The sequence below is a fragment of the Equus caballus genome, chromosome 19 (genome assembly GCF_041296265.1).
Source record: "Equus caballus isolate H_3958 breed thoroughbred chromosome 19, TB-T2T, whole genome shotgun sequence".
Taxonomy (NCBI): domain Eukaryota; kingdom Metazoa; phylum Chordata; class Mammalia; order Perissodactyla; family Equidae; genus Equus; species Equus caballus.
Window position 1 is genome coordinate 20,537,997 of NC_091702.1, and position 27,739 is coordinate 20,565,735.

The window sequence follows — 27,739 nt, forward strand, 5'->3', positions numbered from 1 at the left end:
ACATACTTTATGATTCCATTTGTATAACAGTCTCAAAATGCAGAACCACAGAAATGGAGAATGGATTAATGGTTATCAGGAGACAGAGATGGTTGAATATAAAAGCGTAGCACAAGGGAGTTCTTTTGTGATGATGAAACAGTTTTCCATCTTGATTGCGGTGGTGGTTACATGACTCTATACATAAGATAAAACTGCATGGAACTACACACAAACACAAATAAATGTATGTTAAAAATGGTAAAAACTAAATCAGGTCTATAGCCTAGTTAGCAGAATCGTACCAACGTTATTTTCCCAGATTTGATATTGCACTACAGTTACACCATTGGGAGAACCTAGGAGAAGAGTATAAGTGACTCTATGTATATTTTTGTAACTTCCTGTTAGGCTATAATTATTTAAAAAGAAGAAGTTTTAGAGGGGCTGGCCCCGTGGCCGAGTGGTTAAGTTCACGCACTCCACTGCAGGCGGCCCAGTGTTTCGTTGGTTCGAATCCTGGGCGCGGACATGGCACTGCTCATCAAACCACGCTGAGGTGGCATCCCACATGCCACAACTGGAGGGACCCACAGCGAAGAATATACAAGTATGTACTGGGTGGGGGGGAGGGCTTTGGGGAGAAAAAGGAAAAAAATTTCAAAAAAATTAAAAAAAAAAAAAAGAAGTTTTAGGGGCTGGCCCAGTGGTGTAGTGGTTAAGTTGGCACACTGCTTCGCTGACCCAGGGTTTGTGGGTTTAGATCCTGGGTGTGGACCTACACACTGCTGGTCACGCCATGCTGTGGCAGTGTCCCACATATAAAATAGAAGAAGACTGGCATAGATGTCAGCTCAAGGACAATCTTCCTCAAGCGAAAAAAAAAAAAAAAGAGGAAGGATTGGCAATAAGATGTTAGCTCAGGGCCAACCTTCCTCACCAAAAAAAAAAAAAAAAAAAAAAGGGCAGAGGATCTGAATAGACATTTTTCCAAAAAAGACATACAGATGGCCAACTGGTACATGAAAAGGTACTCAATATCACTCATTATCAGGGAAATGCAAATCAAAACTACAATAAGATATCACCTCACACCTTTTAGAATGGCTATTATCAAAAAGACAAGAAATAACAAGTGTTGGTGAGGATGTGGAGAAAAGGGAACCCTTGTGCACTGTTGGTGGGAATGTGAATTGGTGCAGACATTATGGAAAACAATACGGAAGTTCCACAAAAAATTAAAAATACAACTACTATATGATCCAGCAATTCCACTTCTGGGTATTTATCTAAAGGAAACCAAAATACTAACTCAAGGGACTGGCCCTGTGGCCTAGTGGTTAAGTTTGGCATGCTCTACTTCAGTGGCCTGAGTTCAGTTCCCAGGCGTGGACCTACACCCCTTGGTGGTGGCCATGGTGTGGCTGCAACCCACATACAAAATAGAAGAAGACTGACATAGATGTTAGCTCAGGGCAAATCTTCCTCAAGCAAAAAGAGGAAGATTGGCAACAGATTTAGTTCAGGGCGAATCTTCCTCAGCAAAAAAACAAAACAAAAACTAACTCAAAAAGATATATGCACCCCCATGTTCATTGCAGCATTCTTCGCAACAAACAATACATGGCAGCAACCTAAGTGTCCATCAATGGATGAATGGATAAAGAAGATGTGATATATATACAACGGAATATTATTCAGCCACAAACAAGAAGGAAATCCTGCCATTTGCAACAACATGGATGGATCTTGCTAAGTGAAATAAGTCAGACAGAGAAAGACAAATACCGTATGATCTCACTTATATGTGGAATCTAAAAAAATTAGAAACGGAACTCACAGACACAGAACAGTTTGTTGGTTGCCAGAGGCAGGGGGTGGAAGGTGGGTGAAATGGGTGAAGGTGATCAAAAGGTGCAAACTTCCAGTTATAAAATAATAAAGTCTTGGTGTGTAATGTACAGCATGATGACTATAGTTAATAATACTGTGTTGTATAGTTGAAAGTTGCTAAGCTATGAGAACTTAAAAGTTCTCATCATAAGAAAGAAGAATTTGTTACCATGCATGATGATGGATGTTAACTAGACTTATTGTGGTAATAATTTCACAATATATACAAATATCAAGTCAGTATGTTATACACCCAAAACCAATATAATGTTATATGTCGATAATATCTCAATTTAAAAAAAAGAAACAATGTAAGCTAAAAGACAGTGGAGCAACTCCTTTAAAATCCTGAAAGAAAATACTGTCAACCTATAATTCTCCTACCCCAGTGAAAATATCTTTCAAAAATCTAGACAAAATAAAGATGTTTTCCAAACATACAAAAACTGAAAGATCTTATTATCAACAGACCCATGTTGCAAGAAATGTCAAAGGAAGTTATTCACACAGGAGGAAAATGGTGCCAGATGGAAGGATGGATGCACACAGAATGAAGAGCGCCGAAAATGGCAGCAGTCCTCAGCACACGGTCTGGGAACTCCCGGTTGGTAGCCTCCTTCCAGGAGATCTGCAAGGTCAGATTATTTCCATAATAATGCTGAGACGTCATTGCCTTTTCCTACTCATTCTCTCACAGCATATGGTGGAGTTTTCCAGAGTGGTATGGCAACAGAATAAATGCAGAGGCACAAAGGAGAATCTAGCTTTCCTCAATTAAGCCAGACATTCCAAAGATTTGTTAAAAACATAAAATAGTGCCACTCTTCTCACAAGTTTTTTGTTTTGAAAAATGTTTTTCATAAAAACATGTTATTTATGTCAACCTGTAATCTCATTCATTGTTTTTTTAAGATTCGTTAATAACTTTTTAAAATTTTTGTTTTTTAAATTTTGAATGCAGTAAATATTGATAGAAATAATCCACAGAAACAGAAGCTTTTCAGCATCCTCAATAATCTTTAAGAGTATTTAAGGAGTCCTGCGACCAAAAAGTATGACAGCTGCTCTTTCTAGAGCAGCTTAGCTTTTAAAGGGCTTTGACAACAATGAGTGAAAATAAGGAGGGTTTGGTGACACACAGAGCCATGTGGTAAAAAAAAAAAAGCAAAGCATGAATTGAAGGAAGGGCTTTAGAAATGGAGGCAGAAGAACGGCACCAGAAATCTCAAGCTGGAGGGTTATACAAAATGGAGGAGGGGCAAAAGCTTCCAGGAGACGTCTCTGGGGTGTAAATCATTTACATGCTCACTGTGGACCAGTTGTGCCTGGCAGATAGAATTGCCTGGCAACTTCAGCAATTAGATGTTGGAGACACAGGTATGACTGCAGATTGTGGCTACCTTTAATAATAGCACCATTTAAATTGCAACTGGCACATAGGGACACGGTCCAAGTCCCTAGGGGCATCCTCAATCACAGTTACTTTCTGCCATCACGTATCCCTTTTACGTATAAAGAAATTGCAAACGTGCAGAAGAAAAGAGTGTGCGACTGTGGATTCAGGCAGTTCTGGACTCAAAATTCTGCCTCATCCTACCTTCATCTAGAAATTGCTGTGTGAGACCTTAGCCATTTCAAGCTTGCCCTGCCGAAGGTGCTTTCCTTGGAAACGGAAGTGCCATAACTTTGGCTTCGGCTCTGACGGCGTGCCTTCTCTCGCTCCGGCCCACTGTTTGAGCCTGAGCTTTTCCAGTAAGACGCAGAGCCACTCAGACTTTAACAATAAATTCATTTTCTTCTTATAGCAATAAAGGAGGGTTCCAGCTCGCCACATCCTCCCTAACACTTGTTATTGTCCATCTTTTTCATTACAGACATCCTAACCAGGACAGATTTTCATTGTTCACAGCTAAAATGACTAGATAATCTCAAAATGAATCAAGTCATAAACACTTCACGGAAAGCCCCCACTGTATAACGCTCCATCCTCCAGGGGGAGGGACTACTTTTGACTTGTGTGAGGAGCAGTAAGAAGTCAACATTGTGTAACCCAAGAAGGCAAGCAGCATTTGCCCATGAGCCCACAGGGAACTGTCCACACTTTTGGAATGGATACTTCCTGAAAATGTCTGGGCCCAACTTTCAAGGGCCACACTTGTAAAGATTCTCTCCAGCTCCTGAGTCCACATATAAGTCAGGTCACAAGTTCCAGGGGACTCATACATCCCAGGAACAACCTTCAGCCAATGACTGTTGGGAGCTGGTAGATAAATATTCCAGCTCCCTCCTCCCTCAGGTGGGACAGTTTTTTTAACTATCTTATTTCTCATTTCTTTATTGAGATATAAGTTACATGCCATAAATCTCACACTTTCAAAGTGTAAAATTTAGTAGTTTTTTGTATATTCACATGGTTGTGCAACCATCACTCCTATCTAATTCCAGAATGTTTTCATCACTCCAAAGGGAAACCGCATACCCATTAGCAGTCACCCCCTAGTCCACCCTCCCTCCAGCCCCCAGCAACCACTAATCTACTCTCTGTCCCTATGCATTTGTCTTTCTGGGAATTTCATATAAATGGGTCATACAATACATGGCCTTTTGTGACTGGCTTCTTTCACTGAACATGTTTTCCAAGATTCATTTACATTGCAGCATAGATCAGTACTTCATTCTTCTTTGTTGCTGGATATTATTATTTATTATTTATGGATATACCACATTTTGTTTATCCATTCATCAGCTGATGGACATTTGGGTTGTTTCCACTTTTGGCTATCATGAATAATGCCGCTATGAACATTCATGTACAAGTTTTTGTGTGGATGTACGTTTTCAGTTCTCTTGGCTATATACCTAGGAGTGGAATTGCTGGGTCATCTATAACTCTGTGTTTTACTTTTTGAGGAACTGGAAAACTGTTTTCCAAAGCAGCTGCACCAAAATTCCCACTAGAAGTGAATGAGAGTTCCAATTCCTCTATATCCTCACTAACACTTGTCATTGTCGATCTTTTTTTTTTTATTAGTCATCAGTCCAGATAGGTTGGAGCTCCTGGTAGCCATCATGCCACCATACGGAGCCTGAGAATGAAGCCAACACACAGACAAGCAGACAAGAGAGATGCAGAGAAGCCAAGTCCTGGGGACATCATTGAATTCCTGGATCAATCTATGCCAAACCCTGCCAATCCCCTGACATTTCAGTGTCATGTTCAAAGTATTTCACCTTTTTGCTTAACTCAATTTGAGTTGGTTATTGCTTTTTAAAAATGAATCCAAAAAAAACACAAATCAAAACTACACTAAGATATCACCTTACACCCATTAGAATGACAAAAATAACTAAAACAAATAGTAACAAATGTTGGAGAGGTTGTGGAGAAAAAGGAACCCTCATACACTGCTGGTGGGAATGCAAACTGGTGCAGCCACTATGGAAAACAGTATGGAGATTCCTCAAAAAGTTAAAAATAGAACTACCATACGATCCAGCTATCCCACTACCGGGTATCTATCCAAAGAGCTTGAGGTCAGCAATTCCAAAAGTCCCATGCACCCCAATGTTCACTGCAGCATTATTTACAATAGCTAAGATGTGGAAGCAACCTAAGGGCCCATCAACAGATGACTGGATAAAGAAGATGTGGTGTATATATACAATGGAATATACTCAGCCGTAAAAAAGAACAAAATCGTCCCATTTGCAACAACATGGATGGACCTTGAGGGAGTTATGTTAAGTAAAATAAGCCAGATAGAGAAGGACAATCTCTGTATGACTCCACTCATATGAGGAATTCAAACATGTGGACAAAGAGAACAGATTAGTGGCTACCAGGGGAAAGGTGGGGTGGGGGGTGGGCACAAAGGGTGAAGGGGTGCACCTACAACACAACTGACAAACAATAATGTACAACTGAAATTTCACAAGATTGTAACCTATCATTAACTCAATAAAAAATTTTTAAAAAAAAAAGGAATAGAAAAAAAAAAGATTGGCAACAGTTGTTAGCTCAGGTGCCAATCTTTAAAAAAAAAAGAATCCAGAGGTGTAAAACCAAATCACCCATGGGAACGACTTCTCAGACGTGGCCCGGACAGCTGTGGGGACCCTCAGCCCTCCACCTCACCAAAGCACGGCTCCTAGGATGACTCAGCACCTAACTGCTATGTCAAGTCTCTTGTGGGTAGAACATTCTGTTAATTAAGTCACATAATTTGGAAGCCTTTTTTATGTTATAACCTCAAAAACAATATTCCCTAATGTTTTAACCAAGGAATTTGGGGACTCTAACATTTTCACAGTATCTTGCACTTAGTGGACATTCAATTAAAATCTCTAGATCTGATTTTGTACTTCTTAGAATCCAGCATTTTAGAACGGGACGAGATTTTAAAGGTACAGAGTCTGCCCCTCTCGCTTTACAGATGAGGAAACGTTTTCACGGACATGCAAAGGTCATGATGCTAGCTACTGGTGGAGCCAGAGAGAGGACCCAGGTCTCCCAGCTCCCATTCCAATGCTTTTTCACTATATTTCCACCCCAAAGCATCTAGCACAGTACCGAGCACATAGGAAGTGCCCAAGTAATGAGGAAATGATTGATCACCCACTGGGCCTGCCACTCAACTCAGGTGGAGGTCTGAGAGCCTCAGCCAAGAGAATTCTCCAAAAGGATGGGATAATCGTTTGAGGAGCCTCCGAGCGGCAGGGTTCTTGAGCTTAGTTGGTCTGCATTAGCCCCCTTAGCGCTGTTTTGGATAGTAGCTCAGATCTCAAGTAAACTGGTTTCTTGCAAGCCAGAGATGATTCCTCCAGGGTGGCTGCCAGCAAAAGCAACCATCCTGGAGGTGACCTGGGTTGAACTGGGGCTGCCCCAAGACACTGTCTTTTATTGCTGCTTTGCAGAGCCAGGAGATTCAAAGAGCTGGGCCTCTTGCTCTGAAATAGTCTTTTGGGAAAAAACCACATGATCACCTTTAAGACTCCGGGTGTTCAGATGGAAAACAAGCTGGCGTACAACACGTCCCACGTTGAAGGATTTGTTGTTTTTAAATCACTCTTTCCTTTGAGCGATAGATCACAACCCACCTAATGAAAGGTCATAGCTCTCAACACTACAGCACCCACCTCAGTAACCCAAAGCTCAGCACCAGACTAGACTTCTGACGTGACAATTAGCCCCACTACAAAAGGCTTCGTGCTTGACTTTTACACATCCCCCCTTGTACCCCATTCCTCATTCTAGAGCTAAAATCACAATAATAGTGCAGACATGGAGGAACAAAGTGGTCTGGTGCAGACTCAGTCATCAAAATTGCCTGGAGCCGAACCCCCAAATCCCTCCTTTTTGTTCAAGGAGTCCTTACCGGAGCTCACAAATGCTCCCCCGTGGCCACCATGGTCCTTCCATGACCCCAGCATGCTCTCTGCCCCCCTCACCCATGCCCAGGGACCACCTACGCTCTATACCCATCACTTCCTTACTACGCTGCTGTCTCCCTTCCCCGTCATCACCCTCCTGATGTCATGTTGTCTTGTCTGAGTGCCCTTCTGTCTGGCTCCAGCAGTCACTGCTCTGCTCTTGGAGCCGCCTGCTCTCTGGGTCCATCAGTTGTGACCAACAGACTCTGTTTCATGAAGCATCTCCCTCTCTTTACAGGAATGTGACGCCAGACACCTGGTGGGTTGGACTGGAAGGTGAGGTGAGTGGCATTGCCAGGGATGCACACCACATTAACCTTGCACACCAATGCCCGTCCAGGTATTGTATGGGTGAATTCTTTGTTCACCAGGTACCCCCAAAAGGCTAACGAGTAGTAGGAATGACCCAATTATGTGAGGATCTTAATCTCTGGTCCAGCTTCAGCCCAACTAGTTAATAATCCATCCATCCATCCATCCATCCATCCATTGTTCGGTGAATATAAATCACTGATAAATATAAACGATGCAGGCAGTTCCAAGAACTGAGGATACAGTTGGTACAAGACAGACAATGCCTCCAGGCCCTTAGAAGCCTATTTTCCAGTGAGGTGAAATAGACAATAAACAAGTGTACAAACAAGACAATTTTAGAGAACAGTAAGTGTTCTTGAATAAATTAAAGCAGCACAGAGACCAAGTGAAGGGCAAGGCAGGACTTTGGATCAGGCTTAGGAAAGGTCTCTCGGGGGAGGCGACATTTAAACAGACGCCTGACCGAGAACAAGGGTCAAGACACGGGAAATGGCTCCAGGCAGGGGACCAGCAGTGCCAAGGCCGCAGGCAGGAGGGAAGCTCGCCCGTTCAGAACCAGGCGTAGTGAGTGAGGGCGGTGGGGTGGGTGAGGCAGGAGAGGGACAGCGCAGGGCACGAGGGGCTGCACGTGCCAGGCGCAGAGCCGGGGTGCGAAGCAGAGGCGTCACACACGGTGCTGGCAGGGCCCCTCTTGCTGTTCGGCGGAGAGCCGGGGCTGCGGCAGAAGAGCGGAGCGCGGCATGCATTAGGGGACAGTGGAGACGGGAGAGAGGGCAGAGTCACAATATATTGTTAACGCAGATGACAGGATTGCCTTCGGGACATATTCTAACACTTTCACTAGAGCCCTCTATGCCTTGATTTGTAATGGCTTCATCACTTACCTGGAGCAGAACCTAAGACTGCGACTGTCCAAACTTACTGCCCTACGGCTGCTGTAACAAATTACCACCAATTTAGTGTCTTAAAACAACACAAATGTATCATCTCACCGTTCTGGAGGTCAGAAGCCTGAAACGGGTCTCAGGAGGCTGAAATCAAGCGTCGACAGGGCTGCTTTCTGCTTCCTGGCCGTTTCAGGCCTCTAGGGGCTGCCGATGTCCCTCCAGTATCGACGCCAGCCCTCGCATCCCTCCGCCTTCCGCTTCCGCCCTCGCGTCTCCTTCCCTGACTCTCCTGCCTCCCTCCTTATTTACCAGGACCCTGGGCATGACATTGGATCCATTTGGATCATCCCAGATAAGCTCCTCACCTGGTGATCCCTAACTTTTCCACATCTGCGCAGTCCCTTTTGCCACATAAGGCAACATATTCACAGGTTCCGGAGATTAGAAAGTGGCCATCTTGGGGCGGCCATTTGTCTGCCTACCACACTCTGTGCTGCTTTATTTACTGTCACAGTTAACCATGTCTAAAGCTCTGGCATTCTTTCAGCTAGTTGTTCCTTCCTTCCTTCCTTTATTCAACAACCATTTTCTGCGTACCTACTATGTGCTAAGGACTCTGTCAGGTATTGTGAAGAGACAACCATGTATCCAGACTCGACCCTCAAGGAATTTATTGTCAGCTTTCCTGAAGAGCCCCGTTACTGGTCCAGTTAAGGTGATCTGGGCATCATGAAAGGACACTGCAAATGAGACAGGCGCTTCCAACGGCAGTTACCACGTTGCCACCTCTGCTGAGTTTCTACGCTGGGTCATTAAAACACCACCTAAGACTCAGGAAGAAACATCAATAGAGTCACCAAAAATAGAGAGAGGTAACAAGTAAGAGTGGGGACCAAGATTTGACGTCCTGGTTTTCACAAAGTATGAGACTGGCTTTCCCTGGTGGGCGCTGGTCCCACAGTGGCGGCTGGCACACTCCCCACAAGGCCCACTGCCTGTTAGCGCCATGGTCTCTGACCTCTCTCCCCACCTCTCCAAGTGCAGCTTTCTGGAAAACATCTGAGCCATTTCTTGGCAAATGTTCGCACAAACTAGTCTCAGGAAATGCTTGACAAAACACTTGGCCCCCAAAGAGACCTTATCTCTTAGAGATATACACTAAATATTTACAGATGAAATGATGTGTGGGATTTGTTTCTGAACAAAACGCGTGGGAGGAAATGGATGGGTATAGATGAAATAAGCCTGGCCATGAGCTAATAATTGTTGAAGCTGGGCCATAGGAACACGGGGGTTCGTTATACTATCCTGTTTTTTTAAATGTTTAAAATTTTCCATAACAAAAAAACATTAAGGGGAATAAAAGCCCCACATTTCACCTTATGTCACTGAAACAAACTTAACATTCAGACATATTTTACTGTCTAAATAATTGCCTAGATTTAAAAAATAAATAAAGCAGGTGTACAAATATTTAACAAAACGGTCATTTTCTACAGTCACTGGAGTCACAGCAGAGAAGAGAAAGTGCTAGATATCTTGCCTGCTGCTTGTCTTGAAACAATAATGGTCCTGTCCTCCAGGGAAGAAATACATAAAACTCTGGAACATTATTCCAGTAATTGGATTCAAAGGGCTAAAGATATCATCAGGGAAAAGACAGTTTAACTTGATTAAGAGATAATTGTGCTTCTTTATGATGGAGGTGATGAACTGGCTTGACCTGTCTCAGAATTTTCATACATTAATTTCTAGGCAATACATTAGCATTAGAATAGCTTTGGCTCACGAAATTGTGGTTTTCAGCCTCAGTACAAATTGGATAAAAACAACTGTGAAATGGATAGAATTTTCTTTGGAACAGCTTCGCCTGACTTCTCAGCACTCCTGTGAGGCAGTATTATGTAGTGGAAAGACCAAAGGCTTTGGAGCCAAAAAAGTTGACTTGACTTCTATCTCAGTCACCTGCCTATGTGACTTTGTGATTCTCCGAACCTCAGTTTCCTCATCTATAAAATGGGCCTAATGATATCTCCTTTGCATGAATGCTGTGAAGATTATGGATAATGTATGTAAAATGGCTCTCCCATCATAGACACTCAATTAATGGTAGCTTATTCTATTTATAATTGCGTATTCTTCTTTACCCTACTCCATCTCTCCAAATATAGTGCCTAGCACTTAGTAATACTGCAACAAATGTAGGTTGAATTACACTAAGCCTTGAGATGGTAGACAGAATTAGTGGGAGGAAGTATTAAGACTATACCAGAATCCTCTCTTTGCAGGTCACTCATCCTTATAGAGCTTTTCCACCTAATTGCTCAAGCCAGAAAACAAGGACACATTCGTGACATCTTCCACTTCTTCTTCCCGACATCTAATCAACCCCCAAATTCTATCTATTCGAGTTCTCAATTATCACTAGAATCTACCCACTTCCCTCAAATCTTACTCCTACCACCTTAGTTCAAGACTATTTTCTCTTTCACCTGGTCTATAGCACTCAGATCTCCTCACATCTGCTCTTACTCCTCTATAATTCTTTCTCTTTATTATAGCTGGAGGGATTTTTTTTCCTTTAATTATGGAAAAATTTAAATATTCATAAAAACAGAGAGTATACTAAACTTCCATGTACCCATCACACAGCTTCAACAATGATCAGTGAATGGCCAATTCTATTTGATGCAGACCCCCACCCACTTTCCCCAATGTTCTCAGATTATTTGAAGCAAATTTCAGATGTCATAGCTTTTTGAAGGGATCTTTTCATGCATTCAGAATAAAATTCTAAATCCTTCACATGGCTTACCATGATCCCTGTTGACTTCTCCAACTACAGATCACAATTTGCTATTCCTCCTCCCCAGACCCAGTCAAACCAGCCTCCTCTCAGTTCCTTCAACATTTTATGTTGTCACCTTATGGTCCTAAGGCCTTCGGGCTGGGCTATTTTCAGAGCCCAGAAAGCCTGTCCTTTATCCTCTTTATCTGCTTTGCTCAGCTTCAGCTACTCCTGCTTCTGCTATCACCCTGCGCATCACTTCTCAAGAGGCCCCTAGGCTAAGGCTGGTGACCCCCTGTCTGCTTCCTCAGTAGCCTGTGCTTCTCTTCCAATTATACATCATAATTTTATAAGTAGTCATGCAAAGTTGTCTCCCCTGTTAAAATTAAACTCTGTGGGGATAAGAACTGTGTGTCTTATTTCCTGCTGAGGCACCCAGCCCACAGTTCAACACCTTCCTAATAGGAGGCACTTAATAAATATTTGTTGAATGAGGTCCCCAAGAAAGGTAAACACAAAAGCCACATCCATTTCATGCTATAAATTGCTCATAGACCAGTGTCCTAAACCTTTTATAACCACAAGAACAACGCTCAGAACTTTAAGTGTATTTTGTTATATTCAATATGACTTTATAAAAAATTATGAGCTGCATTATGCTAGACACTGCATTTGAGGACTTAAAGATGAATAATACATGGATCCCACCCTCAAAAAACTGAGTCTACTGGAAAACACAGTCATTTATTATCTGAAAATTGGTAATTTCTCATGTTTTATACATAGGAACCAGAATATTTAATTAGCCAGAGAATCTGTAACGTGTCAAACAACTAAGAGTAAACAGAGTTTGCTGTAAAAACAACAGCTAACATTTACTGGGTCCTTGCTTTGGGCCAGGTATGGTACAAAGCATCTTGCAGACACGACTTCATCTAATCCTTACAACTGCCTTTGAGATATGCCTTATTATTCTTATTTTGCAGATTAAAAAAAAAAAAACTACCAAGGCAATAAAAACAGGTATCCATAAGTCACCCAGGGTCTGAAACTCCAGCATCCCCCATCCTCTCTGCTGGTGCTAACAAGTATTCTTTGAGTACTGCTGCAAGAAAAATAAAATAAAGGACACCTTCCAATTCATCAGTGCTTTCCACTTGGTGTCCTGGTTTCAGAGCTATGTGGGCACATTTTCACAGGAAAACAGCAGCTGCTGAAAAATCTTTTATGATAAGGCCAGCTTGCTGTGGGCCCAAGGCACTAACCATTGAGTTGGACTTTGTACCAAATCTCTCTATAGAGAAATATAAACTAGAATCTCTCAAGTTGTGAAGCTACTGCCTGCCATGAACACAGCCTGTCTTTTCAGCTAGTTTGAAAGCTCTGCACAGAATTCTTCATTGCACACTGTATCTTGTCTCCTTACCTCCTACAGATGGCTTCTGATCAAAAAGAAATTTATTATATTTTAAAAGGGAGAAATTGTTGGGGTGAATTACATGTGTGGACCTTGAACCATGAAAATAGGTTTTGTGTTAATTATACATATCTTGGAGTTTGTTTTTAATTTTTCACTACGGGAAATTTCAATCATATACAAAAGTAGACCAAATAGCACAATAAACCCAGTATACCCATCACCCTGCTTCAACAATGATCAACTCATAGCCAATCTGTTTCATTTATATTGCCATCAACTTCTAACCCTCTTGTTTTATTTTGAAGCAGACATGTTTGGGAATATTTTGAATGCTATATTCTGTGGGTAAAATATAGAATGTATGGAATCAATAGAATAAATACACATGACTTGGTCAGCAAGATACTCGGGAAAACAGGAACAAGAAAGAGGAATAGGCTGTGTGGTTTTGACCACAGAAAAGATGGGAGGAGTGGCACGGATTATTGGCGGCACTTGCACAGGCAGACAATTACGCACCATGTGAGGAAAGTTTTGATTGTGGACAAGGGAATGTGGTGGGTCTGCCTGTCAAGTATCTTGAACATACCACCTCTGCCTCTTGTTCTTCCCCCCTTGGCATGTTCACCGTGAGTGTGATTAAGTCCCTTGTTTGTGGATCTGCACTGCCTCCCCGTCCTGCCTCAGCCATCGCTGCATGAAAAGAAACCCTAGGGGGATTTCGTCAAGATGGCGCTGTGAGCAGACATTGAACTCACCTCCTCCCACGAACACAACCAGGTTACAACAATTTTGGGAAGAATCACCCTGGATTGAAAAATGAAAACTGGATAAAAAGAACCCCCACGACAAGGGACAGTCCTGACTAAAGCAGAAGAGGCAGTAACTTCGCAGGAGAGGAAAAAAACCACCTTTGGGAGCAGTGGAGCTTCTCAGCTGGCCAGGCGGGAGCCACCCTAAGGTATGCAGCCCTCCCTGGAGGAGTGAGGTCCGGAGTGGGGACAATACTGCTATAACCATCCTTCGGACTCAGCCCAACGAGAGGGGGGTCTTACTGTCTGGCTTTGCTGGCTATTAACTGCAGCGAGGACACCCCCAGAAAAGCTATCAGCCCGAAAGCCAAAAAGATCCGGGTCTTAAAGGGCCCACGCACAAACTCACTCATTGCAGCAACCTAAAATCACCAGAGAGAGGGCTAACTGTCCTTTGGTGAAATAAGACTCACCTGGTGGGCTCTGGGGGCATCTTGGTGAGAGGAGGATCCTCTCCGGAGACTGAGACATTGGTGGGTGCCGTTGTTCTGAGTTCGTCCAGGCGTGCTGATACGGACACTGATGGGGGCCATTGAGGTGCATCCCTTGGGCTGTTAGCCCAGGGGTCTGCCACACCCACTAGAGCACAGATTTAATCCAGTTCAGCCAGGGCAGGCAACCCGCCCTAGGGACTGGCCACACCTAACAGCAAGCCCTCAGGCTACTTTTCAGCCTGCACTGACTGAGTGACTTGATCCTCTACAGGCAGGCAAGGGTGTCTGCCTCTGTGGGGCAGGGCTTGTGTGAGGACCAGGTGAACTGCGGGGGGCATTGGGGCAGAGGTGGGGGCCTCTGCAGTGTGGCGTTGGGGTACGCTCCAGGGGGTTGAGAAGTGTGCACGGACCAGGACTGTGTTGACAGTGTATGTGGTCCAGTGGGGGGTGAGGCATATCAGCTGCAGAAGACTTGTGCTTCACAAATAGCCATAAAAAGGATCAGCCCCACCTTCCAAAGCCTGAAACAACTGAGTGCCTCCATGCCAAGGACTAGCCCCACTCAGCTGCACTCCTAAGAGAACTGACAACAGCCTTGTTGGCCTCAGACCTATCACAACTAAAAGCCCCTGAGCCTAGCAACCAGCTACACTGGGTACCAACCCAATTAAGAGGACAATTGCAATAAGAGTGTGCTAATAGACTTTGTAACCAACAGTGCTGAGGCCCCTCCAAACCGGATTTATGAACAGCTGGCCAGGGAAGAAAAGATCAGACTCCCTGGCTACCTGCAGTGGGAGCAACCCTGCCACAGCAGAAGAACACAAGTAGCCCACAAAGGGGTCACTCCTGGTTCTTACAGCCTGGTGATGAGAGGGAAGCACACTGCTGGGCCTCATAAGGCATCTCATACATAAGGCCACTTCTCCAAGATCAGGAGACATAGCCAACTCACCTAGTACAAAGAAAATAGCACAGAGAAAGAGGCATAATGAGAAGGCAAAGGAATACTTTCCAAGCAAGGGAACACTACAAAACACCAGAAAAAGAACTAAGTGAAACAGAAAAGAAACCCTAGCGCAGCCTGTCCAGTCAAAATATAATGTGAACCACGTGTGTAATTTTACATTTTCTAGTAGCCACATTGTAAAAAAAAAGAAGAAATAAGTGAAATTAATTTTAATATTACATTTCATTTAACTTAATAAATACAAAATATTACCATTCCAACATGGTATCAATATAAAAAATTATTATCGAGATATTTTACATTCTTTCTTTTGTACGAAGTCTTTGAAATGCAGAGTGTATTTTATAGTTACGGCATATCTCAATTTGGACTACCAATATTTTAAGGGCTCAACAGCCATCTGGGTCTAGTGACCACTGTATTGGACAGAGCAGCGCTAGAGAGCCCAGGGGAGAGGAGTCAACAGCTACTTCGCAATTTACTTGAAAACGATGCTACTAAAGATTTCTGGTAAAAGCTGAAGTACAGTGTGTATATGCTGGGCTTCTCCAGGAAATCTATTGACATGAACAAGAGAAAACCACAAAAATAAAAAAGCTTAGATAAGTCCATCTACAAACATGGAAATAACTACAACCTCCAAAACTCAAGTCATGAAGAAATGTGACTCTTCAGATCTTGAGCAAGGTTATTGTGAGTACAGAGTGTGTTAGCAGTTCCTAAGAGGGCCTTCACTACAACAAGGATGGTAGAGTGCAGGGGCTCTGCGCACCCCAATCCTGGTTCTGTTCTTTACAAGCTGCGTGGCTTGGGCAAGTTATTTCATCTCTCTGTGCCTCGGGTACTTCATCTATAAAATGGGGGTCATAAAATCTAGGGTGGTTGTAAGGGTTAAATGAGGTAATGCATGTACAACACTTAGCATAATGCCTGGCCCATGTTAACCTCTCTGTAAATTTTAACCAATAAAAAACAAACCAAACCAAACCCAAGAGCAATGGAATTGTGAGCAGACTAAGAGGAAAGTGGGAACTGAGGACAGTGGGGCTGATGATTAAACTGAATTTGAAGTTATTTTTTATTTTCTCTGTGATCTGGTTTCTGACTTAATGAAGTTGCCTAGAGGTGGGAGGGAGAAGAGAGAGGAAATCAAAACTGGCTTTGCAGGCACTGACTGGAGCCCACAGGTAAATACAGAATCAGCAGACAAAATACCTAGTATCTAGGAATCACTGCAGTTGCGCACAACAACCTCCTACTGGGACAACCTGCTCACTTGGAGGGAAATTGTCCCACTGAGAAAGAGGACAACACAGATGGCATGGAAACAGCATTCTGAGGTGGCATTTTCATTTTGAAGTTGCCAACTACGCCAGTTCGCTCCAGTGACCCCCTCCAAATTGTTTTTGAACAAAAAGCAGACCCAGATGTAATTGTTCACATATAGAGATGAGTCAAACACAGGAAGAATGCAACTTAAGTCATATGCATAGCACAAGTAAAAAAAAAAGAGACATGTATTAAAGAATACTTAAGAAAAATACTTCACTCTCAAAGAATTTAAAAAGAACCCATGATTCCTTGCAAAAGAACTTCAGGAGGAGATATGAAAGATCAGAGAAGAAGATGACATAAAATGGCATCAACCAGGAAAGAAATGAAATGTAACACTGAAACCATTTTGGAAATGAAAATCACAATAGAAGCAGTAAAAAAGTATAGATATGTCTGAAAAAGGAATCAATGACTTGGAAGAATAGGCTAGAGAAAATATAGAGGGCAGCGGCCAAGAGAAGACAAGACAATGATCAGAGATGAAAGATACGAGAGATGACTCAGAAAATATGGCACCCATCAACCTTCTTGGAAAAGTTACTTGCAAAATCTAGACAATCAAGGGGGCTGGCCCCGTGGCTGAGTGGTTAAGTTCGCACGCTCCGCTGCAGGCGGCCCAGTGTTTCGTTGGTTCGAATCCTGGGCGCGGACATGGCACTGCTCATCAAACCACGCTGAGGCAGCGTCCCACATACCACAACTAGAAGGACCTACAACGAAGAATATACAACTATGTACCGGGGGGCTTTGGGGAGAAAAAGGAAAAAAAATAAAATCTTTAAAAAAAAAAAATCTAGACAATCAAAAGACAGTTCCAGATGAATTCAAGAATGGGAAAGACATTGCCTTAATGGATTGTTGGTGAACAATGAATCCCCTTAAATACCAAACTAAGGTAAACGATAGCAAGAATTATCATTACAGAGCAGAATGAGTTGCAGGGTTGACACTGTTGATGTAAACAATCAATCAGGTGGTCAAGGAAGGCGAGCTGGGCCAGTGGGCCTTCGCTGGAGCAGCCACCGAGGTCAGTTTGGCATTATTCCTGCCTGTAGCTGTGCATCTGGCTCTGTGATCTGCCCAGAGATTCGGTGAGCTTCTCTCCAAAACATTATTTTTCTGCTTAAATTAGCTAGAGTGGATTCTGTTCTCTGTCGTTAAGACTGACTGATAAACCATTCAAATAAAATTTAAGAAAAATAATGTATGTGGTCAAAGTCGGAGTTTGAGGGGAAACCAGTGCTTACACCCAGTTGTAAAATGTTGTTCCAACTTTTTAAAAGGGCAATTTGGCAATGTTGATTAAAATTTTAAACATAAATCCCAGAAGTTGTACTTCTAGGAACTTATCTTAAGGAGTTATCTTCTAAGGAGCTCACATTCTGGGGTGGAAGGGTGGTGGGAAAACAGACAGTAAAGAAGGTAAACACTTAAACGATACAGTATGTTAAAAGGTGAAAAGTGCTAGGGCTGGCCCCATGGCCGAGTGCTTAAGTTCGCGCGCTCTGCTGCAGGCAGCCCAGTGTTTCGTTGGTTCGAATCCTGGGTGCAGACATGGCACTGCTCATCAAACCACGCTGAGGCAGTGTCCCACATGCCACAACTAGAAGGACCCACAACGAAGAGTATACAACTATGTATGGGGGGCTTTGGGGAGAAAAAAAGGAAAAAAATAAAATCTTAAAAAAAAAAAAAAAGGTGAAAAGTCCTTAGGAGAAAGGAGAAAGCAAGGAAGGGGACCAGGAGGTATCAGGTACTTTGTAATTTGTGATAAATGGTCAGAGAAGACTCTCATCCGAGAGGTGAAGGATTAGGTCATGTGGTATTTGGAAGAAGAGAGTTCCAAAAAGAGGAGACAGCAAGTGGAAAGGGCCTGAGGCAGAGGCCTACTAGCACATTGAAAAAAAACCCCAGCAAGACAGCTAGTGTGGCTGAGCAGAGAATGGAGTATGGAAGGAGGTGGCTCAGAGGGGTAATGTCAATGGGGGCAGACAACTATAGCTTTATAGGCCATTGTAAGGACTTTGGTTTTTACTCTGAACGAGAGGGAAGCCACTGGAAAGTTCTGAGCAGAGACGGATAATACTGGACCTACATTTTAACATGACTATTTCAGCTGTTGCCTTACAGAGGGGTTGAAGGAGGGCAAGGGCAAATACGGGAAGCCATTCAGGAGGCAATGATCTAGTCAAGAGATGGATGGTGGCTTGAAAGCACGGGGAAGCAGTGGAGTGGGGAGAAGTGCTCAGATTACACGAATGGGCAAAAGTGTAGGAACAAAGATGTTCAAGGTAATGTTGTTTGTAACTGAGAGAAACTAGAAATAACTGAAATGTCCATTAATAGAAGGCGGGTTAAATAAACTATGATACAGACTTCTTACTTAAAAACTCTTGTAGTGATCAAAAGCAAGTATTATTTTTTAAATTAAAAATCTAAGTGAATAATAGTAATTTTTAATGCTATTCAATTTCAGCAAAGAAGGATATGCTGTAGTTTTAACAAAAGCATGTTTTTGGACCATTAAAATATCTTGTTTGGTAATTAAAAATGCAAACCTAGAAGCACTGAAATTAGAGTGTCTTATTTAAGAAAAAGGTATGAGTCAAACAGACATATGCACCTGTACCTGTTAAACTAGTGTTCCAGTAATTCAGGATTGGTCACTACGAAACATGTGCTTCTATTCTTTTCAACATTTTTAGTAGAGCAGATATAGTCTAGGAAATGAGGAAACAAGACGCTAGGCGAGTCGTGGTCTTTACTGAAACTTTAAGATTGACTTTGCTGTTACAAAGCATCTAAGATCTGAATAGGCAAAGAGATTAGTCTAAAGGGTGACAGTAGGAAGTGGATATGTGGTTCTGAATCTCCATATTGGCCCGGTGTCCATGTGGTGGAGGCTAAGAGCTGTTAGATAAGAATTATCTCACTGATCATTTATTCATCACTCACCATATGCCATGCACTGTGTCCTGTGTTTTTATGATGACTTCTAATTTTACAACACATAATCTAACCTCACAAATTTGCCCAAGGTCATTAGCTAAATGAACGGAAGAGCTGAAACTCATACTCGGATTGTCTCATGCCAAAACCCACCCTCTTTCTGCTGTAACACTCTGTATTAGTTAGGGTTGGCTAGGCTGATTTTTAAGGCTTTTCTTTGGAAAGAATGGTGTATCCATTAGGATTGCATTCAGTTGCTTGTAACAAACCCTGACCGAGAGTGCTTTAAAGTAAGGGGATGAGTTTTCTCACGTAAGAAGTCTGGAGCTAGGCAGTTTGTGTAGGTACTGCTCCTCCTTTTCTCTTGTGTGTTGCTCTGCGGTCATAAAGCGGCTGCGCCCTCCACCCTCACAGCAACATCGCTGCCAAGAAAACAGAAGGGGAATAGCAATGGCGTTGGCATCAAGAAAGCAAAGACCTTCTCAGGACTCTCCAGGCAAGTGCTTCCTGCATCTCATTGGCCGGAATCGAGTCATGTGACTGCCCTGCAAGGCCCCCTGGGAAGGTGAGCATTTTAGCTCAGCACATTGCCTCCGTGAACAAGATGTGGGCTCTCTTAGGAAGAAGGCCCCTACAGCGGCCTCTGAGACAGGGTTCGCCTTGGGAAGGAGTCTGGTGTGCACAACCATATGCTCCCCAATCTTCTCCAGACAGGAGGGGTCCGAGGGCAGTTGCTGACACAGGCTTTGGGAATGGAGGGAGAACAGGGGGCACTTGGGGATACTTGGGGATGCTGGGAGCATTTGAGGACAAATTCAGCCTGCTGGATCGGCCTGGAAAGAGGCATCAAGGGTGCAGGCTGGCTCCTCAGAGTCACCTCCTCCCAGCCCAAATATATTTGTTATAACATAACAATTATCACTCAAATATTTGTTGAATAAATCTAACAAATTAGCACTGTTGACGCCAAAAAGACAATGCAATGTAAGTACGCTTTTGCAAATGTGCTATTTGCAGAATTTTATTTAAAAAACTGAATTCATAGTGCACTACAGGCGGTTGCTCAGTGGCATGCACGTTTCAAGTTCTGTCACCCTGTATATACCCTCATCTGGAGACAACCGCCAATGGCCCCTTGTCCACCCCGCTGGGGAGAAGGGAGCTCCTCGGGCCAGGGTCTCACTAAGCGCCCGGCGGCCCCCGCTCCCGCACCCTCCACCTCGCACCCCCGGGGCATCCCGTCTGCCAGCCTCGAGCCCAGCCCCTCTCCCGGGGCCAGAGGTGGCGGCCGCCGTGGCCTCTCCCCGCCCCACTGGTAGCGAAAAGCTGCCCGGCGCCCACGCCCGCACTTCCCGGTCGGAGCGGGCCCGGGGCGGGGCTCGCCGCCCCCACCCACCTCCCCGGTGCAAGCGGGCGCTCCGGCCCTCCTCGGCGGTTCCTGGGGCCGGGCGGCAGGTGCCCGGGCGGCGACCTCGCCGCGAGGCTGCTGGCACGCCCAGCGCCGGGGAGGCGGAGCCGAGCCGGGAGCCGCGGCGCTCGGTGAGTGCGGTCCGGCGCCGGGCTGCTCGGCGCCCGGTTTCCCGGCGGGCGTTGTGCGCGTCGGGGCGGAGCGCAGCTTCCCTTGCCGGGGTCCAGAAGCTGCCCAGAAGCGGGGGTCTCCTGGGACCGGGGAGATCCTGGGGCGGGGCGGGGCCTTGGCTGGAAGCCGCAGACGCCCGAGCCTGAGCTCTTCGGCTGCCGGCTATCGCGTAGCCGTCGTGCCTGGGGTCTGTCGTGAGCTTGGGGACCGAGGGATGGAACCTGGTGGCCTGGGTTGGGAGAATACTCACACCGAGACCCTCGCACCCTGCTTCCAGGGGCGGCAGCTCTTAAACATTGTAAAACAGGGGCTGTTATAGACATGGGTGTATGTAACTTGCACTCTCCTCCCTGGCACACACAGGTGGGCGTATACAGTGACGTACACACATGCAGGTGTATTCGTTGGGGCAGACTTGGCGTCCCCTGTCCTGGCCCTCGGGCGTTGGGGACGGCGCCCGGCCGCGCGCCGGGCACTGGGATTAAGCCCCAGGGCTTTGCGGGCTGTTGGTTCCCGGAGACCGTGGAGTTCCGGTTGGTTCCTCTGTGGCCAGACTGGCTGGCTCAGAATTCTCTCTAGATAACCCGGGACCGCCCTCCGGAACTCGTTGGCTGGAGCTCTTTTTCTCACCTGGGCAGGTGGCCTCGGTAGGTGGCTGGGGGCCCGCCCGCCGCATTCGGACCGCGAGGACTCGGCGGCGGAGGAACGTCGGGCGGGGAGGAAGCGCGCGCGCTGCGCCCCCACCTTGTGGAAGCGCCTGGGGTAAGCGCGGTGTTGCTCAAGCCGCTGGGAAAACCCGCAAGATCGGAGTTGCAAAGGACGCGTGAGTGAGTGTGTGCCTCTCCGAATTGCTAACGGCTTCAGCTCAAATCGTTTCAGGTGTGCTTTGCAGATATTTTTTAAACTTATTTAATTATAAAAACGACTAATTTGTATATTATTTTTTCAACCGTCTATAAGACTGGAGTTTCTTTGTGGTATCCCCAGGATAGAATTATTGGGAACTGCCGGTAGGGATTAGCCTGGCTACTGTGCGAATCACAGGAACAGAGAAGCTGTGGTTTTTAAAGAGACAGAACGCGGCAATGTAATGTGTGATCCTCGGTTGGATCCCGATTTGAAGAAACGTTTTTAAAAAATTGAGCCGATAGAGGAAATCTGTAACTGGTTATTTGATAGTATTAAGGATATTAGTTTTGTTTAGTCACTTTTGGTAATGGTAGCATTACAGTTTTTTTTAAAACTCTCATCTGTTAGAAATACGTACTGAAGTTGAAATATAGGTTATGGATTTGCTTCAAAATAATCCAGTTTTGGGGAGCGCCGTTAGTTGATAAGAGAGGGGGAACAGATGGGAGGAGACTGGCTGTGAGTTGTTAATCGTGGAAGCTGGATGAAGAGTGTGGGGGTACGGAGTTCCTTACACGATTGTCTCTACTTTTGAGTGTTTGGCATTTCCCTTTAAAAGTAACACCATCATCACCACCTCCTGGGGAGCTTTTGTGCAGAAGGTCGGTTGGGAAGGCACCGCTAGTGATTCCAAATCCAGGGCCTTACACAGACCCTCACTCTTTGTAAATTGGGTGTAAAGGCTGCCTCTCCAGACTCAGGAAAAGTCTTCTTTTCTCTCTCCTGGGGTTGCAGCTTTATTTTGCTCAGAAGGCAGAGGGTGTTTGCTGAGTGTGACAGAGCTGAGCGGATCAAGTTGATGCAGGTGGATGCTGGGTCAGCTTTTTATATACAAAGGGTATTAGCCGGCCTGGGGGTTGAGTTGTCTTCAAACAGACAGGTTGTGCAAAATGTGTTTCAGTTTTTCTGAACTGCCGAAATCCTTTCCAACTTATGCTCATCAAAAAACAGAGCTCAGAGTAGTGAACACATCATATACACCTAGGATTTGGGTACACTTCTGGAAGCACTGTATACATCAGTAAAAAGTGTGCATTATAAAAACAAACGACACTGTGAGTGGAGCTCTGCTTCTTTGCTGAAAGAGAGTTGAGCTGTGTGTGTTGCCCTTCTCATGTCCTGACCTTGTTTGCTTCAGGCATCATGAGTGTAAATATTTAGAAAAGAACTGACTACTAACAAAATTCTGCACTGTTCTTTTCCTTTCCAAGGACACTGCTTTGAAGAGGAGAGACTGGGGGAGTGATACCTATATATTGATCCAACTTGCTTGGTTTTTCCCCTCTGGATTTATTGTATAATTCCTATGCATTCTGTGATGCTTGACTAGTAATTTGGAAAAGCGATGATGGTTTGAGGGAGCTATTAAAGCTCAGTGGAAGGAGGAAGGGGAGGCATACTGCTGAAAGATAAACCCACATTTTTTAGTAGCTTCAGTGGAGCTGATTTTAATGCGTCTTTGCTTTTAAGAGGAAACAAGCCAAATCAGTGACATCTGGGATAGTTGAAAGTTGAAGTGTTAGATGAATCCCCTCAGCCTAGACCTTGCCCATGTAGATTTGCTAGTGTAAAAGAAGTTATGAAGATGCTTTGTCAGATTCAGTTCAGAAAATGCAAGAGTATGTCCCAGCTTTGTCACAGTCTATGGAAAAATGAGAGAACCAGCAAAAAGCCCCTCACAGTTGGAAAATCTAGTGAATTCAGGATGGTTCTTACATGAAGTCGCTTGGTTTGTGGTTCAGTTTTCTTTGTCTGGATAAAAGAAATATGTAACTGCTAAAAGTGTCTTTATTTTCTATCTCAGTTCTCTAAAACAAGAGCATGGAGGGAGAAAACTTGCTGGGCCCTTTAGTGACCAGGCAGTGACCTCACGTTGACTCTCCTCTGTGTGAGGATGGTTGAACTGGACTCTGAAGTGTTGATTGCTAATAGCCATTTTAAGGAATTACCACACATGGGACACCATCTTCTCCCCGCATCACGTTGTTGAAGGGTATAAACACATTAGAAAAGCAAATGACTGCTTTGTTGGCCTAAAAATGAAAGGTAAGTGTGTTGGCGGTCAGGTCAATAATACTCTTTTAGTTTGTTAAGTACTTTGCTTTTATCTCCATCACTTCACCCCATCCTGTGAGGTGGAACAGCGGTGCTGGAGGATTATTTTAGTTTTTAACAAGTGAGAACTTTGCAATTAAAGGAACTAAGACTTTTCAAGATGCTAGAGATGTGGGGGCAGGAAATTTAACGTTTATTAAGATTTTGTAGTAGTCTTCACACACATATCGTGTTTGTAATTCTCATAAATCTCTTCAAGTTGGGTATTATCAGCCTATTTTGCAGATGGAATTGTAGCTAAGAGAGGTTTAATAGTGCACTCGAGGTCTTGTACCCAATAAAAGTAGAGCCAGGATTCAAATTCTTGTTGGATCTTAGAATTTACTTTGTTTCAGCCTCTGTACTGTGCCTCACTACCTTTAGCAGACAGCAGAGCTACACACCCTGGAGTTGGTTAGTTGGTCTAGGCAAGCTGGCTTTTTACCACACTCGACTTGCCTAGTTAGAAACTGGGGGCATGGGCCACATCCAACCCACAGAGATGTCTTATCAGGCCAGCATAGAGTTAAAAAGAAAACCAACGTTGAACACTGGGAGACTTCAAACGTTCTGACTCCCAAGAATTCCCAAAGGTAGCGCTAGAGCAGCCTTCTCTCCAGAGAAGGGTAGGGCACTCCAGTTCCTCCTGGTCCCCATGACTCCCTAAAGTGCCCCCCACTGTTGAGATGGGGGCCATCGCACTGGTCCTGTTGTTTCTCTTACAGCAAGGGGTCTTTCCACATGTGTGTCTCTCCACAGTGGGATAATGAAAGATAGGTTGGGACGCTCTTGTCCCAAGAAAAATGGGAAAGAGCGTATTCCTTCGAGGGAATGAAGAAAGGAATGAAGTTCTTGTGTCTACTAAGCAGGGCTTCTATGTCAGAAAAATGGCAGGTATGTCGTCGTTGTTCTCACACCGGCCTCCTTGACTCATTCACACACACCTTTAGAGTTTGCTGCCCCTGCGATACAGGAAGATGGAGTCTGAGTGTGGGCAGCTTGCCGCGGGGGAGAGGAATGTCTCCAAAATCCCAAACCGCGGACTCTGTGAGTGGGGGAATGGGTCCCTTGTGCCGGGGGGGTTGCCAGGGTGTGCTGCGGGGATGGGGCACCCGGAAGCCCTCCCCCTTCAGGCAGCCTGACGTCGGGGTCTGTATGGACGCTGAGCTTGTGCCTTGGCTCCCTGGCGCTGCTCCGGGGCCCCCGCTCCCCCGCCCCTCCCCCCTCCGGTGGGGACAGTCTGCCCCGCACACGGCCTGGGCCCCAGCCGAGAGCTCTGAGCGCTGAGGACCTGAGGCGCCCGGAGCCGGCCCCTGAGAGATTTCTGTGCCCCATCTCCTCCTCTTGAAACTTTCGGGTGACGGTCCCGGGACGGCCGTTGTCCCCTCTATCTGGATCTGGAGCTTCATTGCGGCTGAAGCTTCGATTTAGATCTTTGTTTCCTTCGCCTGAATTGTGAGTGTTCGCAGCTCTGTGTGTGTGTGGTGTGGTGAGATGAAGAAAGGGAAGAGGAAATGGCCCGAATGGACCCTTGTGGTCCACGACGTGGTGGTGAGGGCCCGTCCGGCGCTGTTTCGAGGCCTGTGTCCCTAGAGCGCTCAGTCCGGCGACCGTGTGCGGGCGCGGGGGGAGAGCGCAGGCGGCCTGAGGAGCCGGAGGGTTCCGTCAGCGCGTGGCCGGCGGGCGGGCTCGGGACTCGCTCGGCCCTGCAGCCCGGCCGAGGCAGGCTCACCCTGCGCGTGGCCTCGAGCCGTGTGGCCGCATTCATTTCTGGCTCTCCCACCACCTGCCGCTGGCTTCGCGCTGTTTCATCAACTGCTCTGCGCCCCCAGTCTCCCCCGCTTCCCATGGAAGTCGTGACACGGCCCCCTCGGCAGGCCGCGCGGGAGAGTGAGGCCTGCGGCTCCCCGGGGGCCTCTCACGGATGCTCGGAGCGCCTGCCACCTTCCCTCGGCCTTTATTTGGGCGATGTGCCCCGAACTTGGCGGAGGAAGGCAGCGGCGTAGCCAGGCCCCCAGCCCTGACCCCCCGTGTCACAGGGAGCCGGGCCGGCCGCCCTCTGGCCGCAGGGCTTCGGCCCTGTTGCTTGGGAGTCAAAGTCCACAGTGACTGTGGCGAGGACGTGGAATGTCCACAGTGACTGTGGCGAGGACGTGGAATGCCCCGGGGTGCCGTGTGGGGACAGATGCCACCGTGTGTGGAAGAGCAGGCTGGCGTCACGGGGAATGGGTCAGCTCAGGAGACCCTGCCACCGCTGGTGGCCACTGGGTCCTGTTGCGTCCGCCGCGCGTGTGTCGGCCGGCGTAGGCAGACCTCACAGGAGCGCTGAGGGGCCGACGCCTTCGAGCCGGCGCAGGCGCAGTGAGGGACGAGGCCGACTTACCCTTGGTGGTGAGATCCTAGGACAGGAGCACCGGCAGGTTTACTATTTAACTTGGAGAAATAATAAAGATACTATTAACTAATATTTAAATGGCATTTTATAGTTTTTAGAAGGGCTGTCTAATTTGATCTTCAACCCCTGTGCAGGTTTGTGTGCATTTCTTTCTGTTGCCTTTTGCTGCCTGTCAGGAGAGGTACAAAAGTAAACTGAGGCTCAGGCCAGAAATGAGCCCAGAAATGGGAACATGGGACTGGCCTATTCATTCTACTTTATCAGGGAAGGTTCTTATTCCTTCTGTCCTTAGGGTATCCTAGGGAGCGGTGACATCCTGGAGAGGGCAGGGGAGATGTTGATAGCTGAGGTGTTCCCAGGATGCTGAAAGCATCCATTGTGTCCAGGGAGGCTGAATGGAGGGGCAGCGTGTCCCCTCCTGGTCCCGCAGAGCATCTGAGGCGGAGGTCGCCCCTGTTAACAGCTGCTGCCCAGACGCAGTCATGGGAGTGCCAGAGGGGCTCAGGGAGGAGAGGCGTGGGCTCTGGGACTCCTTCCTCCTCAAACCCCAGGTCCAGACCTTCGCTAAACCCGTTTCCTTTCTCCTCCTCCTATTTCTCCTCGTCCACTCCCAGCCAGGTGTTCCAGTGAGACGTGGAACAGTCCCCCGCCCCCTGGCCCCATCTCCCAGCTAATAGGCCCCCAAGCCCGCTCCCTTCTAACCAGCCCTTCAGCGGGTTCTCACTGCCTCTGCCATTTTCCGCTGCTGTCCTTGCCTCCTAGTCCTGCACAGGCTCCTTCCCTCCTTTCAACTTTACTTTATTCTGGAAAGTTGAAGGGAAAAAAATCATCTCTGACTGCACCATCCGAGGACCCAAAGACGTTAACATTTTGGCATATTTTATTCCAGTTTTGTTTTGGTTTGATTTGCTTTTTTTAAAAAAATAAACTTAATAAGTTTTTACATTTTTATAAACATTTAATTCACTTTTGTGTAAGCATTTTAACAAAATTGTCATACTGTGATTAAAATTTATCATTGCATTTTCCATATCTTTACGAATATCATTTATAATAATTGCATGCTATTTCAGCCCTTTTTAGCCGTTCTCTTAAGATTAGAGAACTAGGTGCTTGCTCATTTTTTGATATTGTAAATCATTCTAAGTTGAATGTACATAAACCTTTGGTTCTGTAATATAGTAAGACATAAATCTATTTGGTCTTCATCCCTGCTTCCTAGTACAGAGCTCCCGGTGAGAGGAGCATCTTTTGTTATTCATAATAACCCTCTTTCAGCCTTACCTGACTTTATGCTAATAAAGTGATTCTTGGAGGACGGGATGTGATTACCAGAGGGACCAACCACCTGATTAGAGTGTTGAAACTTTCAGCCTCCCACCACTCCAGGGAGGAGAGGACTGGAGATTGAGTTAATCACGCATGGCCAATGATTTAATCAATCATGCCTATGTAATGGAACCTCCATAAAAACCCTCAACAATGGGGTTTGGAGAGCTTCCAGGTTGGTAAACACAGCAAGGTGCTGGGAGGGTGGTGTGCCCCTTCCC

At 45.7% G+C, this 27,739-nt stretch overlaps 1 protein-coding gene across 9 annotated transcripts in view; it reads left to right on the forward strand.

Moving 5' to 3' along the window:
- Positions 1-20,621: 20,621 nt before the first annotated feature.
- Positions 20,622-27,739, forward strand: part of GPR160 (G protein-coupled receptor 160) — a 49,083-nt gene continuing 41,965 nt past the window's right edge. For 2 of the 9 annotated variants that reach the window (XM_014732743.3, XM_014732744.3), the window contains exons 1-2: positions 20,622-20,751; positions 21,430-21,670. The gene's annotated coding sequence lies outside the window, so the exon portion shown is untranslated. Of the gene's footprint in view, positions 20,752-20,848; positions 20,979-21,429; positions 21,671-23,504; positions 23,747-25,087; positions 25,250-27,739 lie in introns of those variants that run through there. The other 7 variants (XM_014732745.3, XM_014732746.3, XM_023623297.2 and 4 more) reach the window with 7 other exon arrangements.